The sequence below is a fragment of the Monodelphis domestica genome, chromosome 3 (genome assembly GCF_027887165.1).
Source record: "Monodelphis domestica isolate mMonDom1 chromosome 3, mMonDom1.pri, whole genome shotgun sequence".
Lineage (NCBI taxonomy): Eukaryota > Metazoa > Chordata > Mammalia > Didelphimorphia > Didelphidae > Monodelphis > Monodelphis domestica.
Genome location: NC_077229.1, coordinates 344,274,109 through 344,292,987, shown reverse-complemented (window position 1 = coordinate 344,292,987; position 18,879 = coordinate 344,274,109). Strand labels below are relative to the sequence as shown.

The 18,879-nt window shown below is 35.6% G+C and overlaps 1 protein-coding gene across 1 annotated transcript in view; it reads left to right on the top strand.

The window, feature by feature from the left end:
- The first annotated feature begins 10,777 nt into the window (after positions 1 to 10,777).
- The window catches only part of SERPINB7 (serpin family B member 7), a 41,950-nt gene continuing 33,848 nt past the window's right edge, over positions 10,778 to 18,879 (top strand). The window contains exon 1 of the mRNA XM_007486871.2: positions 10,778 to 10,904. The gene's annotated coding sequence lies outside the window, so the exon portion shown is untranslated. The remainder of the gene's footprint in view (positions 10,905 to 18,879) is intronic.

The window sequence follows — 18,879 nt, the reverse complement described above, 5'->3', positions numbered from 1 at the left end:
CATACATAAACACATACATATATACACTTGTCTCTCATTAGAATGTAAACTCCTTGTTGATTAGGGATTGTTTCATTCCTTTCTATTTGTATTATAATTTAACATTTCAGTGTCTGGCACATAATTAGTACCTAATTGATTGTATATTCTAGATGAATGAATTAGTTAAGAAGATTCACCTTGTTCTGAGAAAAGAAAACCAGGCTAGAGTGAAACAAGATTAAAAGCAACTATATGAGGACAATAAAAACAATCACATAATTATATAACATGTAAAAGCTTAAGTAGTGTTTTACCCACATAGTTCTAAAGTAGTTAGCACAAATGTAATTATATTTATTTTACAAATAAGAAAACCGAGGCTTGGAGAGATGAAGAGACTTACCCACCATTACATAGAGAAGAAATTCAACTCAGATATCTCATGACTTCACATCAGTACATGTTCTACTATATTATAATGCTTTGTATTCATTATAAAATGGTACTTTTGGTCTTTTAGAAAAGGGTCACAAGCCTAATTAGGCTGTGGAATAAGCCAGAGACTATGCAATTTAGCATCACAGTTTGTGTCCAACAGATGAAATACCATATCTGATAAATAGTTCAGCCTCCTGAGACCTGGGTGAGTACCAGAATGCTATGCATTCTGAGATATGGCATGTTCTGATAGTAATGCAAAGATAAAAAATATATGTTGCCTTATATGACCATATTTCTGGGGGTAAACCTACCTACTATTCAAATTGCAGACCCAACCCAGCCGACTCAAGCTTGTTTTATGAGAGCTGGTTGGGCACCATTTGCTTGGGTGTTGCAGAATTGGTTACCCAGTAATGGATCATGAAGGTAGAGGTGGAGGCTGGAAGGGTGACAAGTTTAAGACCTGTTCCATGCTTTAATCTCAAGAAATCAGTTGAGATTACTCATAAGATAGGTATGTGCTTCTCTGGAAAATTCCAGGCCAGTGGAAACTGGGAAGAGGGAGTAGAAAGTCAAATAGAACAGATTAAAAGGAAATCCAGCCAAACTTGTTTGGGATCCTAATGAATGTATGAATTTGGAGAGGGATCAAAGGTTTGTGTTAATTCTTCTTTGATCTCATCCTGTCATACACCAAGGCCTAGAAGAAATTAAGTTATGTCTATGAGAAATAAGGCTGTGGCAAATAAAATTCTTAACTTAAATGGAGTGAATGACCCATAGAACAACCCTGTTCACTAACTTAGAGTTAGATGATCATTATTACAAATGAGCTACAGTGATGGAGTCTAATTAAGCATGGTGTAATAATACATGCATATACTTATATTTTTCTCCGAGTGTATATATATAGGGATTCAAGTAAAATCAATCAGTATAAAGGTCAATATTAATGCCATACTGCTATCATTAAAGGAAAAATTCCTCCTTTTTGTTAACAATTAATGATCTTTGTTTTCAAGGATCGTGCTTGTGTTTGGGCATTTTTCAAGAAGTGTTTGTGGTACCAAACCGAGGTATCAATGAATTAAAAGAAAAAAAGGAAGAAAGAACTGTAGCTTAGTCTGAAGACTTGGCTTTGCATTACAGCTAGCTATATGGCCATTAGGAAATTATTTAACAGCATAGAGCTTCAATTTCCTTATATGCAAAATGTGGATAATAATCTCTATACCTCTTACTCCATAGGGTTGTTGTAAGGTAAGTACAATCTGAATATTAAAAGATATATCAATATGAGTTGTTAGGTATTTTATGATTATAAAAAACTTTAATTGGGCAGGATTTTACTGAATTTGTAATCAAATTCCATTTTTAATGACCTGTAGACATGGAAAATTCAACATCTCTGAAACAGAACTTAAAATTCTCTTTCTTTGCAAACCCACTCAGCTACTGAATTTCCCTGCTACTGTCCAGGACACCATTCTCTTCACTCTCACTTACCCTAGAGTTAAATCAATTTCCAATTTGGTTTTTTATTTCTATAATTTCTCTCACATATATCCATTTCTCTCTGTTCACTAAGTTACTAGTTTATTTTAGGTTCTCATTACCTGCAGCCTGGACTACTGCAGTACCTCCCTATTTGGTTTTCTGTTTTATATTATCTCTCCATTTTAATTCACAAAACCACCAAAGTAATTTTCCTAGAGCTTAGTCTGGTCACATCACTCCTCCACTCAATGATGCTAGAGGTTTCTGAATTAACTTTAAAATCAAATACAAACTCCTCTATCTAGAAATTAAAGATCTTCACAACACGGGCCATTCTTACCTGTTCATACTCTACTTCCCTCAAGTCACTTGTATCTCTTTTCATTGGCATTTCCCCATACTTTGAATGTTCTCCCTCTTTACCTCATAGTTGTATACACATACAACAACAACAATAACAGAGATTATTCAATATTGATTAAATACTTATGATAGCCAAAATGTTGTTCTATATTCTAGGAATAAGATCAGAAATGACACAATTCCTGTCCCTCCAGGACAAATAGAGGGGGATATATCATTTACTCAAATAAGTACAGATCAAAGTAGATTCTAGTAAAAGAAAGAGAAAATTTCAGATAAGGTGTTTTTTAAAAAAAATTTAAAGAGTGAGGGAGCATATTCAGGAGGGAATCTGGATCAGAAGCTAGAAGGAGTCTCAGAACTTATATTGTTCAGCGCCATGATTTTATTTTATTTTTTTAATACCCTTATCTTCTGTCTTAGAATCAATACTGTGTATTGATTCCAAGGCAGAAGAGCGGTAAGGGTCAGGCAATGGGCGTCAAGTGACTTGCCCAGGATCACACAGTTAGGAAGTGTCTGAGTTCAGATTTGAACCCAGGATCTCCCATCTCTAGGCCTGGCTCTCAATCCACTGGAGTCACCCAGCTAACTCCTCCATCGATTTACAATGAGGAAGTTGAGGCTCTGGAAAATTAAAGGATCTACTACCCAAGTCCACATAGGTAATATCTTACTCCAGAGACTATGGTCTCTTAAATATACCTTGTTGCATTCTATAGTTCAAGTAAGTTTTCATGAATGTTGCAAAATCAAGTGGAACTTTAAATATAGAATTTTAAGAGATAAAGATGTGGTGTAAATGCATTCTTGGAATATGTCTGTTTGTAAAAAAAATGAATGAAATGCAAGAGACAAGATAAGATTGAGAAATACTCACAAGTTGGAGTTATGTGCAACACAATGTGAATGCACAAAATAGAAGTATAAAATAAGTCTGAAAAGATATATTGGAGTCTTATTTTTAGGGAAGTTGTATGCCAAATACAAGGTGCTTGTATCTAATCTTAGAGATAATTATAGACTCACTGAAGTATATTGATTAGGAGAGTAATAGGGTTAGACATGTGTCTTCAGATATTTATGTTTGTAGTTCTGTGAAGAAAGAATTGGAGAAGGCAGATTCTGGGGTCAAGGGACTCATTAGTTATGAGAAGTAATATAGGCCTAAATTAGGACAGCAATTTGAATGGAGAGAAGGGAACAGATTTGAGAAATGCTAGGGAATGAAAATAAGACTTGGGAGCTGACTGGTTATGGGTGACGAGGAAAAGGAATGATCAACGGATGACTTAAAGTTTCAAATCTGGGTGACTAGAAGGATGGTAAGTAGCACTGCCAACAGAAATAGGGATGTTTACAAGGGAGGAGAGTTTAGTTGAGGGGAATAAATTGGGCTATTCACTAAGGCAATTGGAATGAGAACTCAGACTAAAGAAGTTAAAAATGAAGAGATAATCAATTTCTTTAGCCCATTTTGAATGCTTTATTAGGAGACAAATGCCTCTCCAAGTGAATGATTATGTGGTAACCCAAGCTTCTGTGCTGAGAAGAGTGCACAAAGAAATTCATACGCAAGATGTATAACTAAAGGATGTTCTTTACTACCAAATGGAGATGAAGATAGGATACTCTTAGCCTCTAAATCTGTAACCAGATTGGGGCAATGAGGTTACAAAGATGGCTTCCTAGCTTTCCTCCTTCTTTATAGGAAGTCCCATCTCTACCTCCTAAAGACCTTAAATATATTTAAATATATGCATTTGTTTATATATTTTATAGGAAGCAATAATAATTCATTTACATTTTAGCAAGATTAGCAATTGAAGTTATAGCATTCCAAAAAATCAAGTCATATCTTTATTCACATATTAAGAGCAGATAAAGAACTAGGGAAACCAAACATCATGGCAAGCATTTTAGTAAAGTTTTTCAGCCTAACCACAGGTAGTGAAATGATGAGTTTCGTTTTAGGCACACTGAATGGAAAATAAAAAGAGGTCATTCAGATGGAGATGTCTAACAAGTATTTAGGAAGGAGATTAGGGATTGTAATATAAATTTAGAAATCATTTGCAAAGAAATGATAATTGAATCACAAAGGTGAATGAGGTTAACAAGGGATTCACATTGTCATAGATCATAGGATCATAGATTTAGAGATAAAAGAGATCTTAGAAGCTATCTACTCCACCCTCCTCATTTAACAGAATAGGAAACTGAAACTCAACTAGTTTAAGTGACATCCCTAAATCATTCATTCTAGGAAGTGTCTGAGTCAAGATTCAAACCTATGCCCTCTAGACTACAAATTCAGCACTCTAGCCATTGTGTTAAACATAAAATAAGAAGATATTTTGGCCCAGAAGAGAATATTGGGATCCTCTCATTTAGGGAGTAGAAAAAGATGATAATCTAATAAAGGAATCTCAGAGAAAGTAGATAAGAGATCAGGAGAAAACAATGTCAGGAAAACCCAAAGAGGAAAAAGCATCTATAATAAGCATGTTGAGGTTAAAAGTGTTAAATGCTGCAAAATGGTCAAAGAAGATGGGAAGGACTGAGAAAAAGTCTTTGAACTTAACCACTATCACCTAGAGGTTGTGCAAAGTTTTAATACAGTGGTAGGATTGGAAACCATATTGCAAAGAGTTATGAATATCTAGTAAGTAAGTAGATTGAAAGACTCTAAGGATTTAAAGAAAGAAAAGATTCAGCACTATAAATTGAAGGAATGGTAGGGTTTAGTGATAAATTTTAGAAATAGTGTCAGTTTGAGTTATTTTGTCAAGGGGAAAAGAGATAAATGGTAAAAAAGAGACTGAAGATGAAAGAGAAATGGAGAATAGATGAAGGAAATAAGAAGAGGGCTGAGGCATCAATTCAACAAATATGTATTAAGAACATACGGTATTCAAAGCAATGTGACTACAAAGACAACAATAAAGTAATCCCTATCCTCAAGAAGCTTACTTTCAACCGGGGGATACGAGGACATGGAGAAATAAATACAAAATTTATATGTAACAAGAGAACGACACATACCTCTGCCATTCCCCAGGTGCAGGAGGCTGAGTAGCCTACTTCTAGGAAAGTTGTGAGGATGTGCAATGCAAGTACCATAATGAGACTTTGAATCTTGCATAGACATTCTCTAAATGGTTATAGTCTGGTAATTAATGATGATCTGTAAATCTATAGATCTCTGGATCTTTAGCAAGAAACATGGATGTTTTCAAAAGTTGTTAACTGCTCAAAGCCTGGTTCATTCTCCTCATAACCCTCTTGGTTGGATTTTGTATCTGGGTGTTGATTTTATTTTGCTGATAATAAGAGACAGAACTAGAAAGGCTAGGGCAGAGTCCCTAGCATCTTCTCCCTCTGAAGTTGTCATGTGGTTTCATGAAAATGAGCTTCTGTCTTTTGTCATTTGTTCTTCCATTTTTGATGAAGAAGAGTAATCTGGAGTCTTTAACCTTGCGAGTTTTGAATGGCCAAGAGGGTGAACCACAAGGAAAGCAGGAATCTAGGAATCTGAGGATATTAATATAGTGAGTCCCCACAGTAAGGGGTAAGCCAAGTGACCAAAGAAGGGGGTGAAATGGCCAAGGTCAGAAAGGAAGTAGATAAAAACTCCTCTATTTCCAGTATGAATAAGAAAAGCAGATCCAGCTCTTTAAAATACCAAAAAAGCTAATTTATGTTAATTAATTAAATGAAACTTTGGTGCTAGTTATTGGCACCAAAGAGTGAGAGGAATGCAACTGGTGGAGGATGTGGTCAGAACCCTTTATGATTACCACTAGAATCCTGAAGAGATACAGCAGCCTGGCTTCAGGACACTGAACCCAAAGAAACATTCACTACACATATGAAGCAATAAAAAAAAAAATCTTAAGAGGAAGAGGACAATAACAACTGAGGAAAGTGGAAACCCTTCATATAAGAGGCAGCACATGAGCTGTGCTCTGAAGGTAGCTCTGGACTCTTGAGAGGTAGCTGTCAAGACAAGATGCATTTCAGATATAGGAAATTACCTAATGGAATATTTCATGCAAGGAACCACTGAAAGGCCAATTTGACTAGAGTATCATGTCTATGAAGAACAATAGTAATACACATTTTTTTAATTACCTACTATGTGCCAACTCCTGTTCTAAGTGCTGGGGAATATAAAAAAAGGTAAAAGACTGTTTCTGCTCTTGAAGAGTTCTCAAAGAAGTGTCAGCATGCAAATAAACATGTGCAAATAAGTTATTTACAAAAAAGATGGGAAATAACCAACAGAAAAATGTAATTAAGACTGGAAACGCAATTGGCAGCTATATCAAGGAAGGCTTTAAGTAATAGGTTAGGAATTTTGTATTTTATTGTAAAAACAATAGAAAACCAGAGTAGGAATGGGGATTGACATAGAAAATGGCTATGAGGGTTGAGGGAGAGAAAATAAATGGATGGGAATGACTTCAAGGTAAAAGATTTGAGTGACTTGAAGGATGTTGGTGCTGACCATAGAGACAGGAGAGACTTTTAGAGATAATGAGTTCTTTCTCATACATGTTGATTTTGAGATGCTGTTCTCATGGAGAATCAAAAGGACCCAAAGTTTTGACAGGTGCTTGAGAGAGAGGGAACAGATAAAGAGTAACACCAATTTTCCCTCCCCACAGGCAGAGCTGTTTGAACAATGGAGTCAGATCTGACTAAAGCTGAAGGGTAAGAGGAAATCCCCTTAAGTCTTTTTCTTCTTTAGTTGATATATTTGTAATCCCCCTTCTAGTACATTTGAGATGTTTGAGTCTTCAGTAAAGTAAAAATAACTATTTATTGGATAAGGGGTTAGAGTATAAATGAGGACAGAGGAAACAGGAAGTCCCTGAGCTATCTCCCTCCTATAGATGTCTTCAGGGGTTTTAGGCACAAGTCTGGTACATCCCAGACTATCTTAATGTCTTTATAGATTCAAGAGGATGGTATTTCTTGTTACAGAGATATGGCTTGAATGAATCTTCTGAAGGATAGGCTATTGTCTTCCCTGAAGGGAAAAAGTTTCTATCCCACTACTGTAACAGATGAATGGTCTGGATCTTCTGAAGTGGGACACTTCACAAATGAGTTCAAACACCTAGAATATTGATTATTGGAACCATAATTTATTAATAAAAGAGAGAAATAAAGAAACTACCAGCTGGGACAGAATTCCCTAATGGAATACTGCATGGCTTGTAGATTAGGGAACAGGTTATATAGGTTCCTAGATACAAGTTACACATACAGGTTCTTATCTTGACAATAAACAGACCTTAATGCAGGAATTTTATGTTAGAGACAAGAAGTCCATCTCAGGGTTGTGCAGTTCCCTGACTTTGATATTCCTGAAATTCCTCCTTGTTTCCTGCCAGATTGTTATCTACATAAACAGTTTGATCTCCTGGCCCAAGGGAAGCCAGGTCTGTCCCTTAAAAATGGGACAGGGGTAATTTTTCCATCTTTGGTCTTTTTGGGGCTACTTCACTTCTACTGATCAACAAAGGATTTAGTGGATATAGCTTTGTAAGCTCAATAAGGATTTTGTTCCTTCCTTATTCAAACCAAAGAGAGATAAGAACCAGCAGTCCCCAACTGTTTTTCCTTTTCTTAGCTGGAATATTCCATTCCCATCCCCCAATGGCAGCAGAGTTCTATCTCATTTTTTTCATGAGATAGCTTTGCAAAATCCAGTCTTTTCATTCATTTTAGCATTTCTCTCTTCCAAAATGCTTGTAGAATATCCAAGTAGAGATGTCTAGTATGTAGTTATTCAGTGAATGACTGTATATCTTAAGGGTGATTAGATCTGTAGCAGTTCACCCCTAGCTATGGGCAAGGGGAACGGTTGGTATGTGCAGATTGCCTTAAAAGAGAGCATGCTCAGTCTTGAGCATGCTCAGTATTGCTCATGGCTGGGAAGGCCTCTGACCCTTGACCCCAGCTTCCCCCAGGTTAGGCGGGAAAACAGGTTTCTTTGTTCTCACCTGGTTAAGAGAAACCACACCTATGCCTTGTCATTAACCAATGAGGGTCATCCCTATGTACTGCGTATCAAAGGGTATATGTAGCCCAGCAAGCTCCGCCTCTCTCTCTCTCTCTCTTTCAGGCTAGCTGATGGCTGTCCTGGCAGGAGCTTGGCCTCTGGCCAAGCTCCATCTTTAAATCTTCTCTATCTCTCTTTCATCTCTCTGACCTGTGTGGTATTAAACGTGGATATCTGGACTGGTAAAAGCCTTCGGAAGGGTCCTTTGATCAGAGCTTAGCTGTGGTTCATGGAAATTTAATAAAGACTCATTCCTGCCACCTCATATCTCTAATTTGACTCCGTCATCCCCCTCGTGGTATCTAAAACTTCTATCCTGTTTCTGTCTTCCTACCTTAAAGCTTCTCTCCCCTCTGAGGAAGCTTTAAGATCTATCTATATATGTTATTTTTTGGGAGCCAACAGAATATAAATAAAATTTAACTCATGGGATCTGATGAAATGAATAAAGGAGAAGAGATTGAAGGAGAAAAAAAAAGTAGTTCTATGACAGAACCTGAAGGATAAGCCACACTTACAAAGGGGGAAAAGGGAGAAGATCTAGGAAAGGAATCTGAGAAAGAATGATTATACAGGAAGGGTTTTAAAAAAGAGGAAAGAAAAAAAGAAAGATGGCAGTTATGTAAGTCAAGGGACAAGAGTGTATATAGGAAAAAAAATATGGTTTATAGTTCCAAAAGCTGAAGAGAGATCAAACAGAATGAAGACTGAAAAGACCATCAGATTTGAGATCACTGATAATCTTGGAGTTATAATTCATGATGTAGGGGTAGAGTGAGAGGGTAGGAAACATAATTATAAAGAAATAAGAAGTGAGAGAGAGGTGGAGGAATGGAGGCAATGAGTATAGATGACCCTTCCTATGATCTTGATTGTGGATGGATACTATTATAGCTTGAGGAGTTGGCAGGGCCAAGTAAAAAAAAATAAAGGACAAAAATTTTGGCATGTTTTAAAATGAGGGAGAATGAGTCAACAAGAACTGAATGAGAATAAGAGGCCACTTGAGGATGAAGATTTAAGAGAAGTGAAGCATTAGGGGTGAATGAAAGTTATAAGGAGTGTGATAGGAGCATCTATTACAGGAGATTATGATCAGAAAGAGGTCCCACTTCTTTCTCAAAACATGGAGCTAAGTAGAAAAGGGAAAGTAAACGCAAAGAAGGATATTTGAGATATCTTGAAGGAAAGGAAAAGGAGCTCATTTTTTATGGATTCAATTTTCTAAATAATTATGAGGCAATGTCATCTGCTGATAAAGAAGGGATGAAGTGCATGGCAGACTTTAGGAACAAGGAGAATACTCCAAACAGTACTACAGATATCGTGATAGGTCAATCAGAAAAAAAATTAGGACTAGTGTGTAGCAGTGCAGATCCTCTGGATGAATGAATGTATGAATGAAAAATCATTGTTAAACACTTACTATGTTCTAAGTGCTGGGGATATGAATCCAATATGGAGATAGTCTGTATTCTCAAAGAGATTATATTCTAATAGAGGGACAGGACATAGATGTTTCAGCTACCAGTGAGAGGGAAAGGTCCCATAGTTGTTAGGTTGCAGCAGCAAAGCAGATATAATACCTCCCCTTTAATGTTGTTTCCACTAATGAAGCTACCCTCATTATATATAGATATATATGTAATATATATACACATATTATGTATATATACCCACACATCTATATATAACACAAGCAAGTATACATGTGTGTATATGTTTCCCAGATGAGAGTAGAGAATAATGAGTTGGTAGTAGACCTAGGTCATGTAGTTTTGTGACTTTCTCCAGTCTTGTTCAACAATTTAGGAGTAAAAGCAGAGGATAATTTCAAGGTGACTCATAACTGAGGATTAGCCAAGAGTTCATCAGTGACAAGAGGGCAAATGATTCAAGGATGGAGGACAGTGCTAAATTCAGGTGATAAATGATTAGATCAAGACTGGAAATGGAGAGTGAGTTGACAGTAAAGGGGGATAGACTGGGAGAACAAGGAAGAATGGAAGAAGAGGAGATTGAAGAAAGGATAAAGAGACATTTTAAGAGTGAGGCAGAGGAAAAGATAAAAAGACAAGAGATTATCATGAGAAGGGAATTTCAGAGTTCAAGGTGGATCATGAGGTGTAACCATCCTTGTGGGTGGCTGAAGTAGAGTGGAGATATAGGTCATGGGATTTGAGGAGGTTGAGGAATTGGGAATCCAGAGTGATGGAAAGGACATCAACACCCTAAAGTCATGGAGTGTAGAGTGTACAATGGAGTGTAGAGCAAAACCCTGAGATTGTTGTTATCTTTTGAAGAAAACTTTTAAAAAAACATAAAGGATGACTAGGACTATAGGCCTGGCTAATATTCTACCAAATATCTTTCAATACACTATACAAAGAACAAGGAGATAATTTCATTTTAATTACTCTATATCATCCTATAATCAGAAACTGGAAAAGTAAGTGTCTGAGTCAGAGGCTTTATATTCCAGGGTAATGCAAAGAACACTTTCAGACTCACCCAGTCAGCTGTTAACTTCCTCTATGAAGACAATAAGGTAAATATTTTTGGAGTCTATAGCCTGTCTTGTCTAGAATTTTGCTGCTCCCCCTCCCTTCTAGAAAAAGCCAAACAACTAGAGCTCACTGGGAATGGTTAGATATTTGGGAAAGTGATTTCCTATCTATATATGATGCTCTCAGTTCTCTTCTTGAAATATTAAACCTGTGGGGCTTTGCAATCAGCCCCTTTTTATTAAGTATATTCTCTGTGAGTAGCTACATCTGAAATTAACAAGAGAGCTTCATGTGTATGGGATGGAAGAAAGGTTGAGATGGAGGTCATTAGAGTCTAATTGATTGTTCAAATAATAAATGTATCATGGGTCCTTAGATGTATGAGCTGTATTTGGTGGAAGAGTGCATGACATTAGCTTCTGCAATGAATTGTTTCTGTGTTTGTATAGAATTCTTTGAGAAAGCTTTATTTGGTGACTAGATTTTAATTTCATCACCATGAAATTAAGGATAGTTTTATTTTGGTAAAGGAATAGAATTTTATCTTACTGTTGTGGTTAAAAACTCAACTATGTATTTGTCTGGGCTTACTTAACCCAACTGTGAAAAAGGAACAGAAAAAACCACCAAAACAATTAATTATGGTACAAATGAGTATTTTGCTGGTGATATACATTGCCTTCAGGTTTCAGATTTTTAAAAAATGAGGATTTCGTAGTGTGGTTAGTAACCTTCTTATCTTTAGCTACTTAAATTAGTTGGCAGTTTTTTATTACTTAAGAAAAATAAGAATAGCAACTAAACAAATTATAAGATTTGACAATTATTTTTCAGCAACTTTTAAGACTCACTCTTATTAAGTTGATGCCAACAAATATGGGACAAATGTTTTAATTGAATGTTTTTTCAATTAAATTTTGCCTATTTTATTGTTTTAACATTTGGATATAAACTGTCCTTTGTTTTCAGGAAAGATGTTTTACTTTTTAGATAGGCATGGTCAGGATATTTTTAAAAAAACTAATTGATATCTTTGTTTTACATTACCTCCATTTCTGACTATTCCTTCCTCCTACCCAGAGAGCCATCTCTTGTGACAAAGAATTAAAAAGAGAGCACGAAAAAAGTAGTTCATCAAAATTAACCTCAACTAAATCTGACAGTATATGTGATGTTCTAAACCTACTGTCTCCTACTTCTGGAAAGAAGGAAGGGAGGTAAATTTTCCCATCTCTTCTCTGGAGTCAAACCTATTCATTGTGCCTACACAGCACTCAATTTTCTTTTCTTCTTCCCACTTACTTTCTTTTGTGCATTGTTTCTGAGTTATGCTTATATCACTATGCATCAGTTTACTGAACACTCTCCATGTTTTGAATTTTTAGTACATTTAATTTCTTCCAGTGTAGCAGTATTCAGTATATTTATGCTCCATAATCCATTTGCTTGTTTGTTGTTGTTGATCAGTCATTTCAGCCCTATCTAACTAACTCTTTATGACCCCATTTGAGGTTTTCTTGTCAAAGATGCTGGAGTGTTTTGTCATTTCCTTCTCATTTTATAAATGAATAACTCAAGCAAATAGAGTTAAGTGACTTGCCCAGAGTCACACAGCTGCTAAGTGACTTACTCTGGATTTGAAATCAGGTCTACCTGATTCCAAGCCCACTGTTCTACTCACTGTACCACCTAGTTGCTCCATTTACCCATTTCGAATCAATGAACATTTACTTTTTTGCAAGTTTTTTTTACCTTTTCTTTCATTTTCTTCCTTCTTTCTGTTTTCTCTCTCTTCCTTCCTTCCTTCTTCCTTCCTTCCTTTCCTTCTTTGTTTTGTCTCAGCATATATTCCTAATAGTGGGTTGCCTGTGTTAAAGGCACTGAATGTTTTAATCATTTAAAAAGAAAAGCATAATTTCCAAATGACTTTCTAACATGGTTGTACTAAGTTGGATCTTTTAGTTTCTATTTTTTCAGTCTATCCAACACTATTTTCATCTTCTATGATCTTTGTGTGTTGAGTGTGAGGCAAATTCTTTTCATTTTTAAAATACTCATTTCTCTTATTTCTGATTTAGAACAACCTTTCAAATTGTTATTTATGATTCATAATTCTTTGGAAAACTTTTTAGTCAAATCATTTTTCAGGAGGTTACTATTTCCTTGTTTTCAAGGAGTATATATCATATGAAAATATTTATATATATATATATATGGAGGTAAAACTTATCTCTGACGACAGTGAATAAAGTAATTGTTGACCCAATAGCCTGACTGTTATGTATAGACCCTGGCCTCCCAAAATCTGAGATGCTAAGATCCACCAGATTTCATATATTTGCCAATTCACCATCTTTAGTTGAAAAATTTAGGATTCAAGAAGTACAAATATTCTAAAAGCTTGACAAGAGGATATAAGTGCTTCTAAACCTTAAAAGCAATGGGATCTATTACTACTGTAATTATTTAAATAAAGAATTCATATAAGCCTTTTGATATTATAAGGTTCTGAAAGGAAATAGAAAATTAATGTGTAAAAACAGTATTTCCCATTTTTGTTTCCATAAGATAGTCCTTTTCTGAGATTACTACAGCATCCTTATCTCCATTGGCCACAACAATATTTTCTTCTCCTATTGTCATAGTTCAGTCATTTTGGATCTTTATGACTCCATTTGTGGCTTTCTTGGCAAAGATTCTAGAATAGTTTGCCATCTCCTTCTCCAGCTAATTTTATGGACCAGGGACAAAGGCCAAGAGGGTTAAGTGATTTTCCTAGAGTCATATAGCTAGTAAGTATTTGAGGAGAAATTTCAACTCAGGAAGATAAGTCTACATGACTTCAGGCCCAATACTCTATCCACTGAGCTACCTAATTTCCCATTCCTTTCCTAATCATTATCCCTATTCAAAATCTTTCAAGAACCCATTGTAGAACCATTCTCTTCCTTTAGTCTTTTAAGTGAGGAAATGGAGGGATCAGAATCTTAAAGTTATAGCATTTTTTTTTTACTCCTACTATGACCTATTGGGAAGGAACATGAACCATTTGTTTGTAGATGAGCAAATCAGCCTTAGAAATAGTCATTCCTCTCCTTTTCCAAGGTGTTTAATATCTTGACAGTCTTACTCCAAAGTCTCATTTTTGTATGGATTTCACTTTGGGTTCTCAAAGGCTTATGTCAGTATGATACTCAAATGTTGGCATTGAGTACTAAGCTAGAAAGCTAAGAATGATCCTGATGATCAAAGTCAAACTCAAATAGAAATGAGGACCAAGAAACCATACATCTGGGGCAGCTAGGTAGCACAGTAGATAGAGTTCCAGGCCTAAAGTACAAATTAAAACCTCCTACCTGAGTTCAAATCTGGCCTCAAGACACTTACTAACTGTGTGGTCCTGAGCAAGTCACTTGTTTGCCTCAGTTCCTCATCTGTAAAGTGAACTGGAGAAGGAAATGACAAATCATTCTATTAGTTTTGTCAAGAAACCCCACAAGGAATCATGAAGACTTGGACATGACTGAAATGACTGAACAACAACAAATTGTACATAAAGATCTTTCTCCATATGCTGACTTATTTAATATGTAATATTATTTATGTTTGTTTCATTTTCTAAAATTTAAATATTTTCTAATTACATTTTTAATATGGTTTAGGTCATATTTGGAAGTATTGTGGGCAGCATGTTGTCCACAGTTCCATCACAAGACCTCTCTGGTCCTGGCAATGGACTGCGGGCCAAATGTCATGTCCATTTTAGTAGTGTGGCAATTTGGAAAGCTTCACCACCAGATGGTTGACCAACTTGTGATCATTTTTTTTTTCATACCACATTGCCTATTAAAATGGGCAGAGAAGGCATCTAATCCTTCACCCCCTCTCAATCACCTTGCTGAAGAGCAAGTTGAGTACCATATAGATCTAGGGACTCTCCATAGTTACATAAGAAACAAGTGGAAGAATTGTCCTCTAACTATCTCCATATCTACTGTTCCCTGCTGCCTCCTTGTGTTTACTGAGGCAGTGACATCAGTGAAATAAGGGATTTCAATATATATATATACACATATAGTTTGATTAACAGGAAAGAATGCTATTTTAATTCATTTTACTCAAACTTACTCTGGGGAGACAAAAATTGATAAAGTTATTTGCCTTTCTTATACTATTTTTTAGGATTATATAGACACGATTTTATAGGAATTGTGTAGGAAATAACAGCTAGGTGGTACAACAGATAGAACACTGGACTTGGGTTCAGGAAAATCTGAGTTAATCTGCAATCTCAGATATTAACTAGCTATATATTCCTTACTATTTGTATATTCATTACTGACTTTATATTCTTTACCATTTTTATATTCTTGAACAAATCACTTAACTACTTTTTGCCTCAGCTTCCTCATCTGTATAAAGAAGACAATCATAATAGCATTTATCTCTCAGAGTTCTAAGGATAATATGAGATAAATGAAATAATATTTATAAAGTACTTTTTAAATCTTAAGGTTCTATATAAATGCTAGTGATTATTAATAGTAATCATTGTGGTAGTAGTATTCAGCCATATACTATTATTTGGTAGTAGATATCATTTTCATTATTTAATAATGCTTAAACTTCTAATATCTGAATTATTAATCTTATAGTTCGATTATGTATTTTGTACATATTATCTTCCCTGTCCTCTTTACTTGTACCCAAAGTATGCATATTTTTTCTTTTAAATTTATAATCAACCATGGCTCTGAATCCAATGCAGATCATCTCAACATGACAAGGAAGTTTTCTTGGAATATGCCAAGGATGAATATGAAATCAGATTTACAAAATCAAAAGAAACATGATTGTTTTATTGGGCAGAGAGTGTCAGACAATAATTTGTTTTTTAAGAATGAAATCTAGAGCATGACATTATGCATAATGAATAAATGAATAATACATTTTTGCCCATTTCCTCTATGAATAAAACAATGGAAAACATTCTTGCACATTCAGTTGAAGAATTTAGATTTGATGTAAGAAATTGCTAATAGTGATGGCTTTCCTATGTTGAAGGATTTCCTAATGAAGTTTATATATACTTTACTTCAGAGACTTATAAAAAGGGCATGAATGTTTGTGGGGTGTGTATAAGAATTGTCTAGATTCTTATTTATCTGGAATGGTTAAGAATTATTCCTTCTTGGAAGAAAAGGAATATATTGACCTGAAAAATGTGAATTCTATTATTCCAGAGGCAAGAAGTAAAGTTCCTTTTATGCTTTCTCTTTTCATAATTCAGACCAAATATAGACTGTCATCCCCCAACCTTCCTCTATGATATCTCTCACATTCATTACTTTTATATTATTTATTGCATCTACCCTTGAATTTCCATCTTACTGTATATTTGCCTTCTAAGGTTTTCCCACTCTACTATCTTCCTATCTCTACTCCCATAGAAATGCTCATTAAATTTAATTTAGAATTGAAATGGATTTTAGAAATCATTCAGTACAAACTCCTTATGTTATAGACAAGGAATGAGCAGAAGAAAGTTAAGTAAGGGGGCAGCTAGGTGGGTCAGTGGATTGAGAACCAGGCTTAGAGATGGAAGATACTGGGTTCAAATGTGGCCTCAGGCACTTCCTAGGTGTGTAACCCTGTTATCATTTAATCCCCATTGCTTAGCCTTTACTGATTTTTGGTCTTGGAATCAAGACAAGAATATTGATTCTAAGACAGAAGGTAAGGTTTAAAAAATAAAGAAGTTTAAGGTACTTGATCCTCTGTCAAACAAGATAGTAAAAAACAGACTTCTGACTCCTGATGGATCCAATAATCTTTTTGCTATGGCAAGCTATGATTATTATGGGCAGGCTGATCTTCCTCTACATAGATCTGATTTTATACTCTTTTTCTCAAAAATATTTAGTGATACCTATTGAGTAAAGTTCCAACTTCTTGATCTTTGAGGTCACCCAAATTTAGCATTGTTTTACTTTTCCAAGCTTTTGTCAAATTATTTCCCTTCATAGAATCTATGATCCAGTGCATTAATCAAATGTATTAATTTCCCTCCCAAATCCCTGGTGCTTTTCCATTATGTATCCTTCCATAAGTGATTTTCTACTTCCTGAATATTTTTGTTTCTACTCTGTTCATTATGTTCCTTGGACTTCACCCCAAATTCTGCATCTCCCAGAAACGTCTAATCTTTTCCTCTTCAAATCTCAAAAAGCAACTTTTGAGGTCTTTCTTCACTTACATATTAAAGTTATCTGTCGTGTTTTTAGGCCACAAACAGTTTATTGTAATCTTTGAAAGGACAGAGAATGTGACTTATCTAAACAGTTTTCTCCTTAGCATCTAAAACAGTATATATAGTAGGTGCCAAATAAAAGTTTGTTGAATTGAATTCTCTGTGCCATATTTTAAGGAGGAAAATGGAGAATACTTTTATATGACAACCAATAAAACTAATACAGTGTTGGGTTTTTTTTCCAAAGGACCATGTTTCCAGGAATAAAACCAGAGCACTTCCAGAGTATTATGTTCAGACCTCAACACCACCAACACAAAGGGCAGAGATAATCTGGGGAATAGGCGGAGTATGGAACATTCATTCCATAAAAGCATTAGTTGAACAAAGTAGGATTAGGATTAGTTGAGCAATTAGAATGAGGAATTATGGGTCGCATGGAAAAGGAAAGACTAAAAGGAGACATAATAACTGACTTCATGGTTGTAAAATATTCTCTAGTGAAATTCTGTTTGGCATCTTCCAAGAGGGGAAAACTAGGAACAATGAAGATGACAAAGTACCCAATTTGGGGTTTATATAAGAAAAATATTTCTAATAATTAGAGTCTTATTCTGTAGGGTGGGCTAGGTATTGATACACCCCTCCCTCAAATTTCTCTCTGTGATAGAAATGGATTATCCATCACCTGTACCACTATCCATATCACTGTACCCACACTGTTAGGTTGGGGTGACTCCCTCAAATAGTGGTCACATGGCTACAACTCACTCTCAGGATCCTAAAGATGACTCCAGTGTGGAGGAAACTACAAATTTACTACTCACAATTGTAATTCTTGAGGCTTCTACTAGTGTACTTCACACTAAAAAAAAAGAAATTAGCCAAGATGTCGCCATTAACTCTTAAAAAAAAAAAAGACTTATCATCTCTCTTAGAATCAATACAAATATAAGTTCTAAGTACGGGTTAGGCAATTGGGGATAAGTGACTTGCCCAGGGTAATACAGCTTGAGCTGAGGCCATATTTGAACCCAGAACCTTCTGTCTCCAGGCCTGAGACTATCCATTGAGCCACCCAGCTGGCTCTCACTATTAACTCTTAATCTTGAAGTGTTAACTAAACAAGAGGGCAAAAATAACCATAAAATAATAAAAATGCACCTATTAACCTGAGTCATACTCCCCTATTAATGTTCACAGTGTCCTTAGGAGAGAGTCAAGTCAAGATAGCAAGCACTTATTTAGTGCCTACTATGTGCCAGGTGCCATGCTAAGTACTGGAGATGCAAAGATAAGTAAAAGACACTTTTTGTTTTCAAGTAACTTATAGACCAATAGAGGAAACAACATGAAAAGAACTGTATATAAAAAGATATATATGCAATATAAATAGGATATAATTGAGGGAAGTCACTGGCATTAAGGGGGATTTGAAAAGGCTTCTTACAGAGATTGGAGTTTTAACTGAGACTTAAAAAAAGCCAGGGAAGTTAAGAAGTAAAGAAGAGGAGAGGAAGAAAGTTCCAGGCATGAGAGATAGAAAGTGAAGATGCCTGGAGTTAGGAGATAGAGTGTCTTGCGAGAAGGAAGCTAGTGTAACAACATCACTGAAGCAGGGCAGGGGAAGTACTGGAGTGGTCATGGTGGTGGTGGTAGCGTAAGGAGTTAGAAGCCTTAAAAGATAGGAAGGAACCAGGATGTGGAAATCTCCCTCCCTCTTTCCTTCTTCCCTCCCTTCATTCTTTCCTTCTTGTTTTCTCTTA